Source organism: Anas platyrhynchos, chromosome Z (genome assembly GCF_047663525.1).
Source record: "Anas platyrhynchos isolate ZD024472 breed Pekin duck chromosome Z, IASCAAS_PekinDuck_T2T, whole genome shotgun sequence".
Taxonomy (NCBI): Eukaryota; Metazoa; Chordata; class Aves; order Anseriformes; family Anatidae; genus Anas; species Anas platyrhynchos.
In genome coordinates, this window is record NC_092621.1 from 48,381,129 (window position 1) to 48,403,541 (window position 22,413).

At 41.4% G+C, this 22,413-nt stretch overlaps 1 long non-coding RNA gene across 1 annotated transcript; it reads right to left on the minus strand.

The window, feature by feature from the left end:
* Positions 1-7,913: 7,913 nt before the first annotated feature.
* Positions 7,914-21,316, minus strand: LOC110352102 (uncharacterized). Its single transcript, XR_002400524.4, has 3 exons — positions 21,198-21,316; positions 8,812-8,903; positions 7,914-8,654 (listed from the first exon to the last, which is right to left on the minus strand). It is a non-coding gene; the product is annotated as an uncharacterized lncRNA (long non-coding RNA).
* Between the last annotated feature and the right edge of the window lie 1,097 nt (positions 21,317-22,413).

The following is a 22,413-nucleotide window of genomic DNA, read 5'->3' on the forward strand; positions in this document are numbered from 1 at the left end:
CGCTAATGATTTCCACTCTCCATTTCTCTGTGCTGTAGTTTGGCTTCTCCAGATGGGTGAAGCTTTTGCAGGTCAAATGTTTGGGGGTTTCCCTGCAGGGCTTCTTTCTCTTCCTGGCTGTCAGCTCTCCTCCTGACTCAGCTTTGCAATAACAAGTTTCTTTTTGAACTTCTGGGGGAAAATCTACCAGCCTGTGCCCTGTCAGCTCAGCCAATACTTTGCCCCATGCAGTTTCCTCTCTCTCCACCACACTGCAGACACCAGGGCCTGGCACCTCTTCTTTGTGGCCCCACGTGCTCCTCAGCTCTCTGAAACCCATCCCCAGTTCATTGAAGGCTTGCAGCAGACATGGTGTTCGGAGAAGCCCTCCCCAGCTGTTTCCCTTCTGGTAAAGGCAGCCCAGGAAATCCCAGTGTGCTCCTGGGGCAGGAAGCTTCTCATAAGCAGCAGCTGGCATGGTGGCACGGCAGCCCCCAGGCATCCCTGTAAATACAGCCACTGGGGATGGAGATGGTCTGGAGGTGGGAGAACTTGAAGGATGAAACGAGGATGAGCCTGCAGAGGGGAGACACTGCTGTCACCATCATGGCTGCACCCCAGGATAGGCAGGTGTTGATCTTATAGCCTTGATCATATAGCACTCTCAAACTTGGACATTTCAATTTTGTCCTTCACTTGAGCTGGAGCTTGAGTTGAGGAGGAATGGAGACAGGTCCCTGCTCGACATGGTAGGCGATGCCCTCCCCTTCCAGCCCCACCTTCCCGGGTGCCCTTACGAAACAGGTTTGAGGCCCTGGAGCTTGATAGACCAGCAACTGAGGAAGAGGTAGAAAGTGTTCCCAGGAGGATGCCTAGGGCGAGGAGGTCGACTCCACGCCTCAGGACTGCCTCCATCAAGAAAAAAAGAAGGGTGATTGTTGTGGGAGACTCTATCCTTAGGGGAACAGAGGGCCCTATTTGTCGGCCTGACCCTACCCGTAGGGAAGTCTGCTGCCTCCCTGGGGCCAGGGTCAGGGACGTTGCCAGGAAGCTCCCCAACCTGGTACGCCCCTCTGATTATTATCCTCTTCTGATAGTCCAGGCAGGCAGTGACGACATTGAAGACAGAAGCCTGAAGGCAATCAAAAGAGTCTTTAGGGGGCTGGGACGGTTAGTGGATGGAGCGGGAGTGCAGGTAGTGTTTTTGTCCATCCCTACGTTGACAGGGAGGGGTACGGAGAGGACAAGGAAAGCCCACCTGTTAAACACGTGGCTCTGGGGCTGGTGCCAACGCAGAAATCTTGGGTTTTTCGACCATGGGGCAGTTTACTCAGCACCTGGTCTGATGGCCGTAGACGGGTCCCTATCCTTTAGGGGAAAAAGGATCCTTGGCCAGGAGCTGGCAGGGCTCATTGATAGGGCTTTAAACGAGGTAAGAAGGGGGATGGGGCTGAAGCAAGGATTGTTGGGGCTGTGCCAGGGGTAGCAATGGCAAGGCCGGAGGATAAGGTAAAGGCCCAGCTGAAGTGCATCTACACCAATGCACGCAGCATGGGTAACAAACAGGAGGAGCTGGAAGCCATCGTGCAGCGGGCAGGCTACGACTTGGTTGCCATCACGGAAACGTGGTGGGACCAGTCTCATGACTGGAGTGCTGCGATGCCTGACTATAGGCTCTTCAGAAGGGACAGGCAGCACAGAAGGGGTGGTGGTGTGGCTCTCTATATAAGAGAGTCTTTCGATGTTGTAGAACTCGAGGCTGGGAATGACAAGGTTGAGTCCCTTTGGGTTAGGATTGGCAGGGACAACAAGGCTAGTGTCCTGGTTGGGGTCTGCTATAGACCGCCGAACCAGGATGAGGAGACGGATGAGGAGTTCTACAGGCAGCTGACAGAAGTTGCGAAATCTTCAGTGCTTGTACTCGTGGGGGACTTCAACTTCCCTGACATATCCTGGAAGCACAACACAGCCCAGAGAAAGCAGTCTAGGAGGTTTCTGGAGAAAGTGGAAGATAGCTTCCTGACGCAGCTGATTAGTGAACCTACCAGGGGTGGTGCCCCGCTAGACCTTCTCTTCACAAACAGAGAAGGACTGGTGGAGGATGTGATTGTCAGGAGCTGTCTTGGGCAGAGTGACCACGAAATGGTGGAGTTCACTATTCTTGGCGAGGCCAGGAAGGGAACCAGTAAAACCACTGTATTGGACTTTCGGAGGGCTGACTTTGGGCTGCTCAGGACACTAGTTGGTGGAATCCCCTGGGAGGCGGTTCTGAAGGGCAGAGGGGTCCAGGAAGGCTGGGCGCTCTTCAAGAGGCAAATCCTAATTGCGCAGGAGCGGTCTGTTTCCATGTGCCCAAAGACGAGCCAGTGGGGAAGAAGACCAGCCTGGCTCAACAGAGAACTGTGGCTTGAGCTTAGGAGAAAAAAGAGGGTTTATAATCTTTGGAAAAGTGGGCAGGCCACTAGGGAGGACTATAAGGATGTAGCGAGGCTGTGCAGGGACAAAATTAGGAAGGCCAAAGCTCATCTGGAGCTCAATCTGGCTACTGCCATTAAAGATAACAAAAAACGCTTTTATAAATACATCAACACAAAAAGGAGGACTAAGGAGAATCTCCATCCTTTACTGGATGCAGGGGGAAACTTAGTTACAAGAGATGAGGAAAAGGCGGAGGTGCTCAATGCCTTCTTTGCCTCAGTCTTTAGCGGCAATACCGGTTGTTCTCTGGATACCCAGTACCCTAAGCTGGTGGAAGGGGATGGGGAGCAGGATGTGGCCCTCACCATCCACGAAGAAATGGTTGGTGACCTCCTACGGCACTTGGATGTGCACAAGTCGATGGGGCTGGATGGGATCCACCCAAGGGTACTGAGAGAACTGGCAGAGGAGCTGGCCAAGCCCCTATCCATCATTTATCAGCAGTCCTGGCTATCGGGGGAGGTCCCAGCTGACTGGCGACTAGCAAATGTGACGCCCATCTACAAGAAGGGCCGGAGGGCTGACCCGGGGAACTACAGGCCTGTCAGTTTGATCTCAATACCAGGGAAGCTCATGGAGCAGATCCTCTTGGGAGTCATCATGCGGCACTTGAAGGGCAAGCAGGCGATCAGGCCCAGTCAGCATGGGTTTATGGAAGGCAGGTCCTGCTTGACAAACCTGATCTCCTTCTATGACAAAGTGACGCGCTGGGTGGACGAGGGAAAGGCTGTGGATGTGGTCTACCTTGACTTCAGCAAGGCTTTTGACACCGTCTCCCACAGCATTCTCCTCAAGAAACTGGCTGCTCTTGGCTTGGACTGGCGCACGCTTCGTTGGGTTAGAAACTGGCTGGATAGCTGGGCCCAAAGAGTCGTGGTAAATGGAGCCAAGTCCAGTTGGAGGCCAGTCACTAGTGGCGTCCCCCAGGGCTCGGTGCTGGGGCCAGTCCTCTTTAATATCTTCATCAATGATCTGGACGAGGGCATTGAGTGCACCCTCAGTAAGTTTGCAGATGACACCAAGTTAGGTGTGTGTGTCGATCTGCTCGAGGGTAGGAAGGCTCTGCAGGAGGATCTGGATAGGCTGCACCGATGGGCTGAGGTCAACTGCATGAAGTTTGACAAGGCCAAGTGCCGGGTCCTGCACCTGGGGCGCAATAACCCCAAGCAGAGCTACAGGCTGGGAGATGAGTGGTTGGAGAGCTGCCAGGCAGAGAAGGACCTGGGAGTGATGGTGGACAGTCGGCTGAATATGAGCCAGCAGTGTGCTCAGGTGGCCAAGAAGGCCAACGGCATCCTGGCTTGTATCAGAAACAGTGTGGCCAGCAGGGCTAGGGAGGTTATCGTTCCCCTGTACTCGGCTCTGGTGAGGCCGCACCTCGAGTACTGTGTTCAGTTTTGGGCCCCTGGCTACAAGAAGGACATCGAGGTGCTTGAGCGGGTCCAAAGAAGGGCGACAAAGCTGTTGAGGGGCCTGGAGAACAAGTCCTACGAGGAGCGGCTGAGGGAGCTGGGCTTGTTCAGCCTGGAGAAGAGGAGGCTCAGGGGCGACCATATCGCTCTCTACAGATACCTTAAAGGAGGCTGTAGTGAGGTGGGGGTTGGCCTGTTCTCCCACGTGCCTGGTGACAGGACGAGGGGGAATGGGCTAAAGTTGCGCCAGGGGAGTTTTAGGTTAGACGTTAGGAAGAACTTCTTTACTGAAAGGGTTGTTAGGCACTGGAACAGGCTGCCCAGGGAGGTGGTGGAGTCACCATCCCTGGAAGTCTTTAAAAGACGTTTAGATGTAGAGCTTAGGGATATGGTTTAGTGGGGACTGTTAGTGTTAGGTTAGAGGTTGGACTCGATGATCTTGAGGTCTCTTCCAACCTAGAAATTCTGTGATTCTGTGAACATATTGGTATAATAATCAATTTTAAGAACATTTTGACTGACAGTGTAGCTCTGTCCGTACAGATGGCTCACAAAAATAAATTGGTATGTCCTTGCACATCTATTAAAAATGTTCTCTTCATTCAAATGGAAGGTTGTTGGGAATAAGTCGCAAATTAAATCCAGGCTCTTTTGGTGACTATGCTATCCATCTTGCCCCAGCTATCCACCTCCCACTTTCCAGAGACCAAGGATTTCCCTGGGAGCTGACAACCATAGCATGCCACAGAACTCCTGAAACTTTGAAGTATTTAAGGAATTAATTGCACCACAGCAACATAACACCACAAATGTATGTGAATTATCACAGATAATTTCCTGGTTTAGTATTTTCTGTCCTCACCTTTTCTTTTTTTATGTGTCTTGCTATGCATGTCTGGCTTACAGACTTTTCAGGGAAGAAATACATGTTATGTAATAAACATTACACATGTGAGGCACTGGTCTAATTTGTGTCAAGATTCAAACATTCTTTATATGTGTGTTGTAGGTTTATCTGCACATTTCAGAGGGTTAGTTTCTCAAGATGGTTAGTAATTGTTTCACTATAATTTGTTTTATTTCATTGTACTGAACTGATTTTGAGTTTGCATTTGAAAGCATATTTTGTCACTGCTAACCACATTATATGAGCTTTTTCTACATACAGATGAACTGAGCAGGTAGTGTCCATTTGACAATCATGTGCTGTTCCACGGAGTTAAATATTTCTTCTTGCGCTACTCCCTCAGTCAATATTTAAAGAGCTATTAATTCAAGCATTCAAATTGAAAGCCAGCTGACATAGCAAACTTGACCCGGGGTTCTGCCAGGTTAGGCAACGTTTGTCCTACATAACAAAGCAGAGCAATATGCATCCTGGAACACACTTGTATAAAACAGTATAGACGAAAGAGAAGCACGTCAGCCTAGCCTGGAGTTGTTTTGCGTGTGCGTAGACAACTAGCCTTGGTGTGGACTTCACTGCAGAGTGCTCATGTCATAGTTCTTCTTTCTCCCAGTAACTCTTAGAGACCACCATAACAACAAAAGGCAGCTGCACCGTGTCCAGTCAAAGAACTGTCTTTCGAATGTCTTAGCTCCTACCAGCTCCAGTGTACAAGTCAGGTGGGGTCTTCCTTGTTTTGCACACTTTACAATGCACAGCATTTGAGATAACTTAGTAAAAAAGAGAGAAGGAAAAAAAGAAAGGATCCAAGGCTTTAAAAAGAACTTGAGAAGATAGCTATACTGTTGAATAAACAAATTTAAGGAAATGTATGTTTAACTTCCTGAATGCATCAAAATATCACTGACTTCAGCTAACAGCTACATTAAAACAATTTTATATATTAGACAAGGCAGCTGTATAAATGTAAGGGTAATATTTTCAGCTTAGAAAAGCTAATGTCTTTACTCATTTTTCATACTCACATGTGCAGAGGAATAAAAGTTTCTCTGTTCCTGTGTTCTCTATTTTCAGTGCATAAATATAGTACACTTCCATGAAGAAAATGTACTTATACATTTGTAGAGAGGAACAAAAAAACCAACATGCCATATTTCAGTCCCTGTCATGAGATTTTTTTTCCAAAACAATAATTCAGGTTTTCTGAACAATGATTTTTTTTTGCTATATTCATAATATAGACCTTTATGTATAACTCACATATTCACATACCCTTATTTAGTAGCTTTTATAATGTTATCACCCTGAAAGGCCCTTGTGGTTTTCATTCATATGATGGTTACATCTCTAAAATAGACTGTTCATTTGAAGGAGTCTAAAAGAAAGCTGCAAGTGATCCCTTACTATATAAAGAGAAGTGAAAGCTCTGGAAGCCACTGTTTTTCCACAATCATTTTTCTTCTTGGTCCCAATGTAAAGGTCAGAGAATTTACAGATTTTGTGATAATGGAGAGTGTCTGAAAATAACATAAGCTTGATGGATGCAAGGGGTAGAAAATGGACAGAGAGCAAAAGCATCAGTAAAATGTGAGTGTGAGCAGGGAGATAGGCCAGCTTTGGTCACCTTTGAGATACTCAGGAGGTGAATATGAAAACTGAGAGCAAGGAAATTACATGCAATTTGTTTCTGTATTGTAAATTCTTAAAGGATCACACTGAATAATTACCTGGTTTGTGAATGGTGTTTTCAGTGACTAATCACCACCACCTGGTTGGTCACTGAGGCCAACAGGTACATACTGGAACTCAGAACAAGGTATGCTTCAAGATTTATCTTTAATGCATCTAAATATCTTTGGCACATATAATATATAAATTGCACATGTTTGCACATTTAAAAAAGCCTTTGAGTGCTGAAGCCAGGATTCTACAGAATAACAGGCTTCACTTCTGGCTTTTGTTTGAGATAATGAGTGCCATTGCAATCTAGTATTCATCTATATGAGAGGTTGCCCATGCTTCTTTTCATTAAACTTTGTTCTCTATGGTTTTGCCAAGCCTTGAATTGAAATTTTAGGGTCTGCACAATTCCTGACTGAAAGGAGTAACTTTTCCAAAGCAGATATCTTGCTGAGTTTGTCTTCCTTTTTGGATAAGTTCCAACTGAAAATGTTGCTGCTGTTCCCAATAATTAGAAGGGTAATATATATATATTTTTTTTTTTCCACAAAGAAATTGGAATCAAAATCTTACCATTGTAGACATAACCAAGCTCTGTAGGAGAGATTTAGCAAAGGTCCCCTTCAAGTCAGGGATGCATTTCATGAAGTCTCTTCTAATTTATTCTCCTGAGCTTAGCCATGTGGTGAAGATTAGTTTGTCTGATGATTTTCTGAAAGGAGCTTCAAGCAGTGAGTCCTTATAATGGGCCAGAGCAAGCAGGGGTTGTGTCTACATGCTCTAAATACTCCCTCTGCTGGTGCTGCCTTGGAGGAAGAGGAAGTTTCCTGGCTGGGTTGGTGAGGTATGAGCCCCGGGAAAGAAGAAACACAGGAGTTAGCAGACATGGAGATAACCTGCATGATCATGTTGCTCATAACGGAAGTGAAGGGGGAAACATAGAGGAATGAGCTGAGCCAGGTGCAGATTCTCCATCCAGGCCCTGAAATTCTGCAGATGAGCAGAGGAGCCTCATTAAGGCTGTTAGTATATTTCCTATTAATTGTATTCTGGCAAAGGAGATGGGTTTTGGAGAGCAGTGTGTCCGAAGACTGTCAGCCTTTGGAGGAAAATTCATCATGTGATTAAAAACAATAATCTGAACAAAGAAAGGTTGTTCCAGTGAAGTCTGGATAAGTTCAGTTATAAAATGGCTTGTAATGATATTCTTTGTATGTATGTAACCCCTATAGTGTAAGCTTTTGAAAATTAGTGCATAACTAAACTGCTTACAGAGCACGGTCAGAGACTGCTATGTAAGGTCTTCACCCAAGTGTCTGAAGGTAAGAAAATGACAAGGAGGCAGTGGTGATTGTTATTCAACTTTATTTCAGCCTTTTTTTTTTTTTTTTTTTTTTTTCCACTGTTCATTTTTTACAGGGAAAAAAGCATTTGATTAAGTAATTGACTGTGTCATATCTCAAATACACAGGGCCTTGAAAGTGTTTGTGTGAACAATAACATTTCAAAACTCTAGTGTACTCCATGTTTTACTGAATGTATTAAAAAATGCTGTTTCCTAAGATGTTTTAAGCTAATATACATTTCCCCTTTTTTTTCTCTTCAATGGTAAACCCCACAGCTGCACATGAAAGGCCAGGCTTGAGGGCAGAGCCACAGCTGGGCCTCACAACTGGTCCAGATTTCCCTGCCCCTGTCCCAGCAGCTCGGTGCACTGGCATCCCGCCAGCAGTGTCTGCAAGTAGGAGTGCTTTCACCACAGCCTAGAAACCTCATGTGGGCATTGGTGTCAGCCCAAGCGATCCTCAAAATTTTTCTGCAGTCTTTTGAGAAGTACTATGGCTGTTTCCTAAGGTTCCTGTTGCAGTGGAATTGCTTAGGAAATTAGGGAAAATATTATTAAGAAAAAATAAAAGAAATCATTATACTTAGATGGGTTTCTGCAATTCAGCTGTATTTCCTCTGGACCCTCCACTGGTGGTGAGAAGGTCTGTGTATCCTCTGCACTGATATCTGGTGAGCAGCACAATGAGCTTCACACACGCTGCAGTGCTCGCTGAACATGTGCATTTGGGAGAACAGGGGTGTGTAAAGATTGAAGTGTGAGTCCTGAACTTCTGGCTTCAAGGAGCGTGGCAAATCAAAAGAAGATAGGAGAGTGAAAATACACAGGACGTGGGCCAGCAATCAATATCTGCCTGAAAAAATAAACCAACTGTTAACTCAGTCAGAATCAAGGTTCTTAACAAAGCTAATACATGTAACTGGTCTTGAAATACGTAAAAGGCTGCTGTGAAAAACAAGAGAACAGTCTGTCTTCCCTGTCCAGGACAGAGAAGCAATGGAATGACTTACCTAGGGAGAGTCTAGTGTCTTCATCACCAGAGGCTTTACAGGACAAGTTGGGCAAACAGCAGTCAGGAATAGTCTGGCTATAGCTGAGACAGCTTTGGGACAGAGAGAAGGGAAGAATAGTGACCTCGTGAGCATGTTTTCATCAGTCTTTTTCCCTGAAGCTATGATACTATCACTGTACACTTAGTCTTGTATGTCCTTCTCTTGTTGCACTCCAAGACATGCCTTGCATTTGTGCAAGGTCTAGGAAAAAGGGACAATTATGCTGAGTAGGACCTTTACGTTTCACTGCAATAATAGGAGAAAGTTTTGGCAGGTGGGTGTCTTCTGAACACCAAAGCCCTCTTTAAAATGCCAGTGAGCCGTTTTAAATCACTTCTGGAGTATGCTGCCTGTATTGCATGAGTCATTCTTAGGTAGAGTAGCCTGGCAGGCTGGCCTGCAGGGAGAGCTTGCAGGGACCAGCCATTGGCATTCCGTTCTTGTCCTTTGGATCTGGTTGTTTGGAGGAAAGCAAATACAGAGTCTGTGCCACCACCATCATACAGAGGTGTATGTGCATGTGCATTTGAAGTTTCTATCTAGTGCCCAGCAAAAATATCAGAGATCATATAAGACTTGTAATCAGTAGTATCTGTCATGCCTACCAAGTTATGCATATGCTTAACCATTTTGCTGGAGGTAGGCATGTATTAAAATCACTTTCCAATATTTTCAATGTGAGAACTTGCATAAGCATCAGATTATTTAATAAAAATTAAGTCTGGAGTAAAGAAGCTTTGGTCATACATACCACAGTAGTACTTATGTTGCAATTCTATTGCAACAGGTGTTCTGTTTTGTTAAGACCTTGGGATCAATAACTAAATTTACAGAAAAGCCAGCTGCTTAGTGGTTAGTGGCTGCTTTAATGTGGCAAGTACAACTTGTTTGGCCAAACCTGATCCTCTGAAACAGTATCTTCCAAAGCATACCAATAACAACTTTCTTCTTCTGCAGTCTCAGACTAAAAGATAAAACAAATCTGCAAACAATATTCTGACATGTTGATCTCATTTAAACATCTCTTGTTCCTGGGGAATGGTAAGTCTCTAGGTCCTGTAGAATCAAATATTTTTTCTATTTGCTCTTCCAGGACGAGTTATGCAGTCTACATATGCATGAAAAATCAGCAATTGTCCAGGATATTCTCCATTCCATTTTTAACTCCTCTATAATTTAAAGCACATGGCATATACGACACATGCACAACTTCTTTTAAAACAGTTATAGACCTTTCTGAGTACAGACCAGTATTGTAATTTGTATCATAGTGCTAGTCCAAAGGCCAGAAAAGATTAATTATAATGGATTTGAAGTTCTTCAGATGTAATTAAGGAATAATTGGGACACTTTTAATATGAAAATGTGCAAATGCATTTGTGTGCATATTAAAAAAAAAATAATTATGTTGTGGATTATCTGTAATTTGGTAATTTAAAATGAATGAATATGTTTGTGAAATTACATGGAAATACTAAGAGGAAAATTTGGTAAAATCTTCTGGGAACGGCATTTAGAAAAGAAATTGGATGTAATGCATATCAGAGAAAAAATCCTTGTCATCAGAATCTAAATAAAACTGCAGCTGTGCTTGGTTGCATAGGTAGACTGTTCCCAGCATTTGTCCCAAATGGAACTTGTGCTGAGCTTCCATGTGGCTCCACCACAGAAGTAGAGAGGCAGCAAACCCCATTCCTTGATGACTTTATCCTACTGAGCAGCCTGTTCTCACTTGCCTTGGGTGCCAAGGAGCCCCAGAAGCCTTCCCAGGGAGTCTGTGCTGCATCTGTAAGCCATGCCATGTGCCCAGGGGCACTGAAGGAGAAGAGCCTTGCCCTAGCCTGGGCTGTCCTCAACTCTTGTAATAAGGAACTTGACTGTCAGAGTGCTTGCAGAGCCCATTATAAGCAACAGGATCTATTTATTTATTTATTTATTTTTTGGACTGTGGCGCTGAGGGTGGTCGGAAAACAACTTGAGTAGGATGAAATGAAAAAGTGAACAAAGGGAGGACCTGGCAAAAAATGAATTGGATTTTACAATTCCCTGTAATAAAATCTAATAACTGTCCTTAAAAGCCCTTCAAGGCAAGTCAGTTTTGGACTTCAGTGCAGGGCACAGTTGCAGTGCTACTTGGGTTAGCAATGTGAAGAGACAACTGAAACATGATCCATGCCTACAGCAGCAGGGTTTGGATTCTGGGAGTTTTCTGTTTTTGCCTGACAAATTCCTTCACAGGTGTTCAACAGACCTCTTCCGAGTATTAAGAACAAAGCTGTAGCTGTGTTTTAAGGAAAGAAACAAATAAACAAAACTCCCATAGAGAAGCAAAATCCTGCAAACAACGTAAAGTAGGACGGTAAATGAAGTAAAATGATGGAACGCCTTTACTTCTTCCAGTTTCTGTGACTTTCTACCCTCAAAAATATTGATGCAATCCAGTGCAGTCAAAATCTTGATGTATAACTGAATTTAATGAATGCATGGTTGGGATTTTGTTGTTTAGATTACTAAAAATAATAAAACTTTCTCAAACAAAAAGCAGATTTTATTTTATTTTATTTTATTTTATTTTATTTTATTTTATTTTATTTTATTTTATTTTATTTTATTTTATTTTATTTTATTTTATTTTATTTTATTTTATTATTTTTTCTCCCTAAAGGCAATGTGCTATAAACGTTTCTCTCTATATATTTATATATACATATTTCTGGTTATGATTTATTTATTTAATCTACAGGGAAGACAAACCACCTGTAATTTGAGCCCATTTTCCCAAATGTTAACTTATGAGACACATTCTTACAGGAGCAATTTAAAAATAAAATGTAAATGTGATATTTAAAAAAAAAAAAAAAGTAAAAAAGACTTAAATTTCCAGCACCAGGTTTAGGTGTATGTGCAAACTGGAGCCTTCTAAGTATGTGCATTCTTGACAGTCAGTATCTAAGTTCAGAGTTATTCTCTTCCATTTCAGTGTTTTATGTCAAACATAAACTAAACCCAGGTATGCTGCCTTGAACTCTTTTCCCTTTTGTCAGGTGAACATGATATTTTCAGGAGCTATAATAAGAGAAAAAGAGTCCTGAACTTGGGACATAAGGCCAAAGCAAAGAGGAACAAATCTGAATGTTAGAAGAGGCAGTTTAAATCCTCTGTGGAGGTCATTCAGTACCAGAAACTCTCCACCTCCTCCAAACATAAGGTAAAACAAAACAAAACAAAACAAAAATAAAATAAACACTATAGATCTTCAGCTTTACTAGTTAATCTTTCCTGTCTTGGCTGTACCCCTCTGGAGTATTTTCCAGGTCACAGAACAGCTCAGCTTTGCACATCCTGCTCAGGCCAGCTATGTCTGAGAACGAAATAGGGAGGCTGCTCTGTTCTGGAGGTACTGAAGGAGCCACAACTTTATTTAACTCAGCTTTCTCCTCTCTACAACTGAAGATCTGCAGTGTATTTTTCCAACATTGAGGTGCTGTCAGCCTCCTTATAATGCAACAGTGAGACCAGCTAACTAGCCTAGAGTCAGGTTATTAAAACATCAAGTCCTTCATAAGAATTGGCTCAGCTGTAAACTGGAGCTGGAATTTATTTTCCCTTGATAACCTTCTTCAGCAGGCACAACTGCTGCTGCTGCTGCTCTATGATGAGGCTGGTCTCCTCACATGCAGCATTCCCTCCTTTACTTCCTTTGCCCTGTCAAGGGGTTGAGTAATATTTAGCCTGAAAGGCTTCTTCTCGTCTTCTTGCGCTGCATTTCCCATGGCCTCTGTAAAACTCTCTGCAGCTTTTTTTTTTTTTCTTTTTTCCCCTCACTGAATATGTTCCTATGGCATCCTTTTGGAGTGCTAAGTGGAGAAGACTCTTTGCTTAGCCTGTGTGAGGGGTAAGTCATGACCAACTATGGCAGATGTGGTGCAGCTTTTTTAGAGGGGTATTTCTCCTTCCCTCTGGTGACAGAAAGGTGAAATGGCTACTGTAGTGAAGAGCTGAGAGCCTTCTCTGTGGGGTGGCTTGCTCCAGAGGCATGCTCTGGCAGGGGGACTGGTGATGGAGGTGACAAGGTGATCTAAATTCCAACTGCATGGCGACATACCCTTCCTTAGGAATATGATGAGGCAAAAGTAACTTTGCCCAAAGATAAGTGTTTAGCTCTAAGTCAAAAGATAAAATTGAGATGCTGAGAGCTAGGAAAGGGTATGTGAGATGACTCAGTGTGAGAGGGTGTACCCTTTGTGTAGATGACTTGGTCATTGAAATGCTTGTAGACCTAGGGCTAGATTCATCCAGATTTCTGCAGAACAGCATCATGACAGTGACATTACGCTGGTGACATCCACCAGTTCGGAAGTGCTGCTCTTGTGCCTTCAGCAGCATCCCTTCAGCAGTCATGAATGCTCTGCTGTGTCAGAACTGATGTGCTTTTTCCTCCTGACCTCACTCTGGTTCCTCTCTTGTATTATCCTTGTTCTTGTGTGTGCTTCCTTCTGTGTAACATACCTTATGCTTTTTCCTCCTGTTTTAGGAAATGCAGGTCTAAGCAGAAGGCAGCAGCAGGCTTAGCTCATTGCCTAAGAAAAGTTGGTTGCAATTAATGCCAGGGAAATGGAGGACATTTCTGGATATCTCTGTGAACTTTATCCATTTATTTATGAATTTTATGGTTGGTTGGTTGTCAGGAATGGTGAGGCTGTGCACTTAAAAATACTGTAAGGGAATACAGCACCCCATCTTGCCCTTTCTGCTGGTGACACTGCCAGCTCCAGCCAGGGCTTGTGGGCACCAGGAATCCTGGCAGATGAGAGACATCCACAGCCCAGAAATGCTTATGCTGGGGTACAGCTGTGTCATCATGAAATTGGAATGTACAGTATATGCTTTCTGTGAGCATAGCTCTGAGCACAGAAATGTGTATATCATCAACGGCACCTGCCCCTCTATGGAGCGGCTCAGCTGTTGTGATAGCAGATGAGCTAAATTTAAGGTTTGCACATGCTTGATTCTATTTAATACCTACCAAGGGGAGTTTACAGGGGGAAAAGGAAAACAGCTTTGGGATCTACATATATCCAGAGTTCTGAAATATATTTTTCTGCTTTGTGTTTATTCTTAGTTAAATCTGAAGTCACTTTGATTATTATTATTATTTTTGTAAAGTAAAAATCCAGTAAAAATCACGTGTACTTCCCCTTATTACAAAATATACTGTCACTGGATAAAAAGCTGTAAGTTTTACATGACATAATTATTAGTATTCCCCATAAAACTTAGAAGACATACTCCCAAAATTGCAAGGGAGAAGGTTTGATCTTGTTGAAATTTAGGAGATCCAATACAGCAGTTTTCACTAGACCTAACTTCTTCATTATTTCCTAAGAGTATAAAAAATGTTATGACCACATCTTCAGAAACATATTCAGAGCATCAGAAGCATATGCTAAATGTGGTTTGTTAATCATGGAGGGAATTGAGATACTGCATGTAAGAAATACGTTTTTAACTTGAATCTGTGCCAAAAAGCCTTCTTCAAATTCTTTTCCTACTCTGGCAAGGCACAGCAAATCATCCCACTACAGACATTTCAGGGGTATTTGAGTACTGGCAGCAAACACAGAGAACTTGAAGAAACTTTAAAGATACAGTATCCATATTGTTTTGGAAATTACAATCTCCTTAGCCAAATTAATGAGCTGTGCTGCTGCTGTTTGTCGGTGAGATATACCTGTACATTAGTAATGCAATAAACTTATGCTTTATACTAAAATTAAACTAAAAGTCACCTTGTCATATTTTTACATGTGCCTCTGTATGGTGTAACTGGAAGCAAGATTCTCCTCTGTGTATCCGAGAATGACTTCATTCAGATAACTTTGGATTGCTGGGAGTTCTATCATGCAAAGGTAAACATTCAGTTATTACCCTTCCTTAAGTCTTGTGTAAGGCAAAGTTCAAAAAATAAGAAACTGAAAATTCACCTGATTTGACAGATCAACTAAGAAAACAACCAACCAACCACCACCACCACCACCACCAACAACAAACAAAACTCTCAATCACACATAAATTGAAATTACATGTGGAATTTTTTGCTTCATAAAACTGCAGGAGGGAAGAATACAGACAGGCAGACATATCTGTACAATGTTTTGTGAAAGCAAAAAAATGCTTGTGGCCAGTTAAGCCCTGCCTTGGGGTTATAGCAAACAAGCAATGATAAGGATGGTGCCATGCTGACTCTCTGGTGTACCAGAGCAGGTATTGTATATCAACGGTCGGGCAGTGTCAAAGCCAAGTTTGAGTAACAGGAATTTAGCACTTCACAATCTCGTGACCTCCAGAAAGGCCACGGTGTGTGTCAGAAGTGTGTTACAATTGATTTTGAGCAAGGAGGGAGAGGTGGAAGCTCTAGTATGCATTGGTATCATTCTTTGCTGGGTGTGAGAGATACTATTTGTGCTGTGAGGACTGGTAGATAGGTCTTTTATATTTGAGCTGAGTAAGCAGATGTACTCTCCTCCACTTGCTTTAAGGAGACTTAAGATGAACATTTTTTTTTTTTTTTAACTTAGAAAATTGTGCATACAAGTTTACCTGGTACAGTTGATCACTCATGGTTTGCTGCCAGTGAAGACCTGCTTTATTTCCTGGCCTATGCAAACTGAGCGCTCTCCCAGAATAATTACTCAGCACTCTTAGGAGGGATTTACTCCTTAAACCAAGTAAGTCATAGTAGTATTCCCATTAATGAACACAAGTGTTTCTTTTGAACCTAGCTTAAGTGCAGCTGAAATGTTAGCCAAATTCATGAATGCATTTGTGGCTGTGCACATTCAACTGTGGATTTTTGGAAGTAAGGGATTGGGTAGGATATTTTAAATTGCTTGCTCTGATGTTTAGGTTCTCTGGATTACTGAGAAGTGTTATAATTGCACTTAGAGAGAGAGTGTTTACATATATTTGATGACCAATTGGCATGTGACAACAACATATAGTGTATCAGGATACACTATGCAAGCTCTCCAAAGGACCATTTTCAAACATGTATTGCTAATGCTATTGTAGCTATAACAGGGGAATGATTTAAGAGAGGCAAGTGTTAAGGGCAGAAGAGATGTGTGTCAGCTATTAGCAGTTAGGATGAAAACAAACTTTTATTCCAACAAAACCTTCTTAGCTTTTAAAAAACTTTATTGCTGTTAAAAGTTTCATGGCCTTGATTTTGCTAATGCTAAACATGATCTAAGAATAGGTAAAATAACTTCAATAATGTTAATTTTGATATTTAAATTAGACAATGTCAAGTTTCTCAGCTCAGTCCTATTCACACATTTTGCTGTTTGAGAGAATATGGATAAATTGTGTTTGTCTTCAACAGCTTAAAACAATGGGTATTAAAGACCACATGGGTTCTGATGGAATAGTGTAACAATGAACAATGAAGACAGTACGGAAGATATTGGCTGTTGACTAGAATGCAGCATTTTGTGCCAGATAAATACTGACATCAAAGTTTTCCTTTCTGCTGCCTTTTTAGTCCCTCTGTCTCTAGTAGTGCATGGTGTTCCCACTTACCATCTTTCTTGTTCTTCTTCACAGTCTTCAGAATTGTACTGCATGTACCAAACATTACAGATATGAAAAACTAAAGCATTAATCAATCACATTGATCCATGTAATTTCATGCATCTGTTACTTGAGAAGGTAAACAGATCCCAGGACGTGACTGAGGGCTTTTCCACAAAAGCTGTGTTCAGAAGGGGGAAAACACAAAGCAAGAAAAACATATCTTAGCATTAAATAGCTATGTCAGCAGACTGTTGACTGCAGCATAACCTGTTATTTGGTTCTGATGTGTGTCTGGGCCAGCAAGTAAGAGAACATACTTAATACTCTTCTCATGAAAGAGGATCTCAGTTCCTGGTAGGGGAGGAGGCATAATGCTGTCTGTTGAGTCTCCAGTGGCATTTCTGAAAAGTGCCAGTTAACACAGTCTATTCCCTTGGGGCAGATGCTAAGGCTACTCCAGCAGTACTCTCCCTTGCACTCTGTAAAAAGACCAGGCAGACAGAGAATAAACTTCCATCTGCCTTAACACAAACTGTCTGAGAGAAGGATAGAGAAAAGCATCACTAGCATAAACATCAATTAAAATAGCCCACTGCAGATTTAATACCAAGAAAATGTCAGGATTCAGGATTTCCTTAGTGTTCACCCAAGACAGCACTGGTTCCATAGTAACAGGGTGAGAACTATGCAGCTTGATGCCTGCAGTGCCACGGTGCATGATGTTGTACTATAGAAGAAATATAGGTGAAGGGAGAAAGAGGAAACAGGGCAGTGGAGGGATGCTGTAAAGCCCCTGTGAGACTTAAATCAGATGAGGGCTCTTACTGCAATCAATGTAAATCCCTCGTCATCCAGAAAACAGATAAATGGCAGAGCAGAAAAGTAAAAAGGAATTTTCTCCCATGAAAATTAACCAAATAAAATCAGTTTTATGTTTTTCCTTTTTATCCATCAAAGGTGACTTTTCAGGTTGTCTTGGCAGGTTTTAAATTCCTAATACATTTTGCTTAAGGTTACTGAGACTGGAATCCTTTTTCCCCAAAATGTGGAGTGTGTGGGACACTGGTGTTTGCTTAAGGTAACATTAACGCAGTCTTGTCAAATTGAGGTTTATTGAGTTTCCACTTCATTTCTTCTCTTGGGATGTGGAACTTGACTGACCCGACACCTTACCTCATGTGACCTAGATAGGATGTGGATAGTCCTTGTATTGTCACCAGTTTAATGAAAAAAAATAAAAATGTAAAAGTAGTCCAAAGCACATATTTACTTTCTGAAGCTGCTCTGAGTGTTTTGCTGCTCCCTATGAATAAAAGTCAATATTATTTATCCTCATAACATCTCTGAAGTAACTCTAAATTCATATGGATGAGGTATTTTTTGGTAATCAAAGTGTGTTTGGCTTAAAATAGGGACATGGAATTAGTACTGTGAAAAACAAAACAAAACAAAAATCTCCACCACCAACAAAAAAGCATTCATATAAAATCCAATTCTAAAAAAAAAAAAAAGTATTTCTAACCAATGAAAGACTATTCTGGCAACTGTAGAATTGCAAAAGTAAATGTGCTTTGTGGCTGGAAACAAACAAACAAGCAATTAAGCTAATTCTATAATATAAATGAAAATAGCAAGACTGCTTTGAAGAAATTAATTCTTGAGCATCACCTATTGATGACCAGTCTGACACTGTAAAATCAAAATTTGCGATTAGTTTATCATAAACTTTCTTCTGATTTTCTTGCAGGATTTGCATATTTATTATTTATAACCATACGAAGCAATATTAAAATGCTCTTCAAGAATCAAAGGCTAGACATTAAAAGTTTTTTTTTTTGTTTTGTTAGTTTTTCAAGAAAAACAATGGAACAAATAAAGGACAGTAGTGAAGGAACACCCACAACATAATAAAGTTACAAATAATAAATAGGATGAATTTTTTAAAATTGTAACTGGTAACAGAGTTTGTGCATTGGTGAGAAGTGATAGCTGTGACAGATTTTAAGTGCAGACTTTGGCACTATCTCATATAATATTCCAAAGGCAAGCTAGAAAGTTATAGTCTCCACTAAACATCGCATGAGTGCAGAAGTACTAGGTCAATCATAACCAAACTGCAATTTTGTGGGAGAGAAAATTGTTGGTGAATGGAAGGAAGTATGGAAGGATTTCAGGGATCTGCGTTGGCTCTATGACTGCTAAGAGTTTCACTTATGCCCTTAGTGATAGAATAGAGCAAGCATCTAGTAGCTTTTCTGGGATATCAATTTGGGAGCTCCTGACCAGCAAACTATCTAGTTTTGTATGTTGCATTGCAAGAAATATATGGATTAATACAAGAATCATGTGAGAGAAACAAGAACTATCAGAACTGTAAAAAAATAAAAAAATAAATCTACTTCAGAAAAACAGAAAACAACTAATAAATTCAAATTAAATTAATCTGGAGAGGAGTCTGATATCAAACTTCAAGAGTGCAATGGATTTTTAGGCTGGGAGAAAAACTTTCAAGTGGAAGGCTAGAATACTAAGGTTATGAAATCTATTGTACAGCTTTAAGGAACAGCTTAGAAAGACACCTACAAGGAATTAGTTTAATCAGTACAACTGCGAGCAGGCCATATGTTTCTTTTCTTATGATTTTTAAGAAACATCTTTTTAAAGTGTTTTGGTTTTAAGTTTGACGAATAGTGACCTTAGGTAAGAAGTTGTGACTTTTTTTTTTTTTTTTGGGGGGGGGGGGGGGGGCAGTGGTTGTCAAGGTTGGATATTGCAAACATGTTTGCATTTTTGTTTGCAAAACTGGGACTTGACTCCAGATGAATTCAAAAATAATATGCATAATTGGTCTTCCTAATGTAGTACAAAAACCTGACTTCCACTGTTGTCAATGATCCATCCTCTAGCACTGGGGCCAAAAAGCTGATGCACTCTGACCCCATGCAGTGCTATTATGGCTGCCACTTTAATTTTTATGGCCTGTTATGAAAACTGCTGTTAAGCAATAAGACCTAACTAGGCATGACTCCTGCTGGGCAGACAGCCATGCTTGGCCTATTTGTGTAAAACAAAGGATGCAGGCAGGATACCATAGACAGCTAGAAGAGATGAGACAGAATATGAACTGTGTGTCAGTTATTCCCGGACCACATGTAGTCTGCATGTATGTGAATAAAACAGCTTGATCTGGTTTATGTTTACTTTTTCAGGGGGTGTGCTTTGAGGGTGAAGATGGAAGAGGAATTATTATAAACCATAGCTTCAATAACTCTTTCCACAAAATATACTCTAAAACATAGAGAAAACAGGGCAGTGTCTTTCTTTATGTTTCTCAGGTCTTATTGTAACATTCAGGACTTTATGAATTGGAAAATGATGGGACAGCAAGATGTTAACACACAGTCAAAAACGAAGAATGCAGAACTTGCTGTATCTATTTGATCATGTGATTTGTATTGAAGGCTCTGAGCAAATCTTGACATTATTTTATTTTATTTTTTATTTTTTACAAATGTCTCCTTAGTTGGGGCAATGTTTTATACCCCTTAAGTGCAACTGTTTGAATATTTTATAAAGATGTTTTGGTTGAGGGTACACAGTCTGTGTCACCTTGCGACAAGTGAATTCCCATTCCTTACTAACTATGTTATAAATGAAAACATTTTCAAATAAGGAGAAGCTATGTTACTGCCAAAAGTGATAGTGTCAGAAACAAACATGGTCCCTAAATGAAAAAAAATCGTATGTGTCTATTGACTTGCAATGGCTAAACATCATTTTACTCTGCCTGGCTGAAAACGTGTATCACTGCTATGTGGGCGAAAAAGGAATTACTCGAGCTTAAGTGTCCTTAACTGATTCATAAGACTCCCTTCAGATGGTAACACTAACAGTAACTGATGACTGTCCCCCTTACCCTATATGAATATATATCTGTATAACTACAAAATCTGAACATGCATGAGCTTTTGTGCCATACCTGACAGCCATGTGATTTCTGTGTCTTGCTGAGTTCTAAAGTCTCTGCCTATACATCACTTCATAGAAATCATGTCAGAGTGGTGCTCTAAAAACTACTTTATTTTTATTTTAAAATTACTGTAATCAACAGCAAAAATAATATAATTAAGAAAAAAAATGTATTGTTATTCACCATTTTTATAATGTTTATTTTCTGTTCTTTAAACAGAAAGGAATATGTAACATTAAAGGAATATGCTATATATTAACAAGCTTCTTGAGTTTTAGAGCCATCTGAATTTCAGCCATAAGAAATCACGTTGACACTCCCTGTTGTCTGTGCTGGCCAACATATTTTGTCCTGATTCTGTCTTTTAAGAAGATTATTCTTTAATCACAACTAAAACAAACCTGAAATTTTTTCAAGTAGAAGATACATTTCAATTTTAATATCTGTCAGCATGACTAGCAGTTCAGATAACTAAACTTGATTGAAAATACTTAAAAAATCTAAATAAACATAGAAAGTAAGTGTACTGCATAAACAATAATAAATAATATGCACTGAGTATTAGACAAGGTATCTCAACAGAGCCTTTGAATAATGCAAAAAGTTAAAAAACAGAAAGAGAACATTATCATAACATTGTCCTTTTTTCCTGTGCTTCTCTTGCAGGGAAGCTGAGATGCACAGAACACATGGGAGTAACATTTGCATGGAGGATGGCACTGACTGCTTTGTGACACATGCAGAAGAGAAGCACTTTCTGAGTGGCACTATCTACAGTTGGTCCAGGATGGATACTTACCCAGGGGATAAATGATGCATCTTCAAGGCAGAGGAGAGGTCCCCAGCTGGCTTCCAGGCCTGGGTAGATATGACACGCTGCTGTCAAGTGCCCTCACAAAGCACTGCCCTCTTTTTCTTCCCAGATCTCTGCCATCCTTTATCCTGTCCCAGATGTCCTTTCACAGCTGCCCAATCCCACCTGATTCATGTTTTTAATACTCTCAATTAAAAAATTAGTAATTAAAATGAAGCCCCCTTTGCCCATATTACTCTCAGCCTTTACACTGCTCCATCTGCCTGTTCCCAGTCTCCTTGTTTTTAAAAAGACTCATTAGCATGTGATCTTGTCCCTGCCAGGATTCCCCAGTGCCATCTGCTCCCTTCCTACATGATCAGTCCCACCCAGATCAGTGTTTACCATACTCAAAAATCAAACATGTTTTCCGAGCACTGGTTTTGAAGAATGCTTTTGTGATTCTCTACCAAAGACAACTCCAATCAGCCTCTGCCCACATTGCCAATGCCATAGAAGGCCATAGAAATGCCATAGAAATGATGTATTCCCGGATATGTGGGGTCTTTGTGGCAACAACGTATCAGTATGCTTTGGGCTATTCAACCATATGTTGTGTTATTTGCTTAAGGCATTTTGATCTGATTGAGTGAGGACCAAAGAGTAAACACCTTCCTAAACTCAACATCCTCCTTGTGGAAGGACTTTGTGTATACCATTAAATTTTAACTCCAACATAAAAACATGTTCATATTATAGTGCTTGGAAGAGTTTTCAAAATAGACCTTCTTTTTCCATTTTCCCTAGATATTTTCGAGGCATGTTCTGCTTATAAAGAGGAGAAGCAAGTGGAGTAATGTCCTCTGCTTACTAGAGAACTGCTGAAGAGTGTCCCAGACTTTTTCCTTACATTTGAGCTAGGAGCTCCAGTGGGTGACTTGCAATAATCCTGCTGCTCTTTGCTTCAGGCCTCCTCCCTGTGAGTGAAGTGGGACTTACTGTACATTTTTGTGCCCATCCTCCTACCCGGAAGTGATCTGGGCCCTCTCTTATGTAACTTAAGACTTCAGAGAATGCCTGCACCTGATATTGGGATTTTTAGAACTCAGCAGTGGTCAAATGTCTGCCTCTGGCAGCTGCTGTGGGCTGCCTGCTTCATAAATGCTCCATACACCCTACCTGAGATAACATTAGATCAGAACAGGAAAAAGTCAGAAGTAGT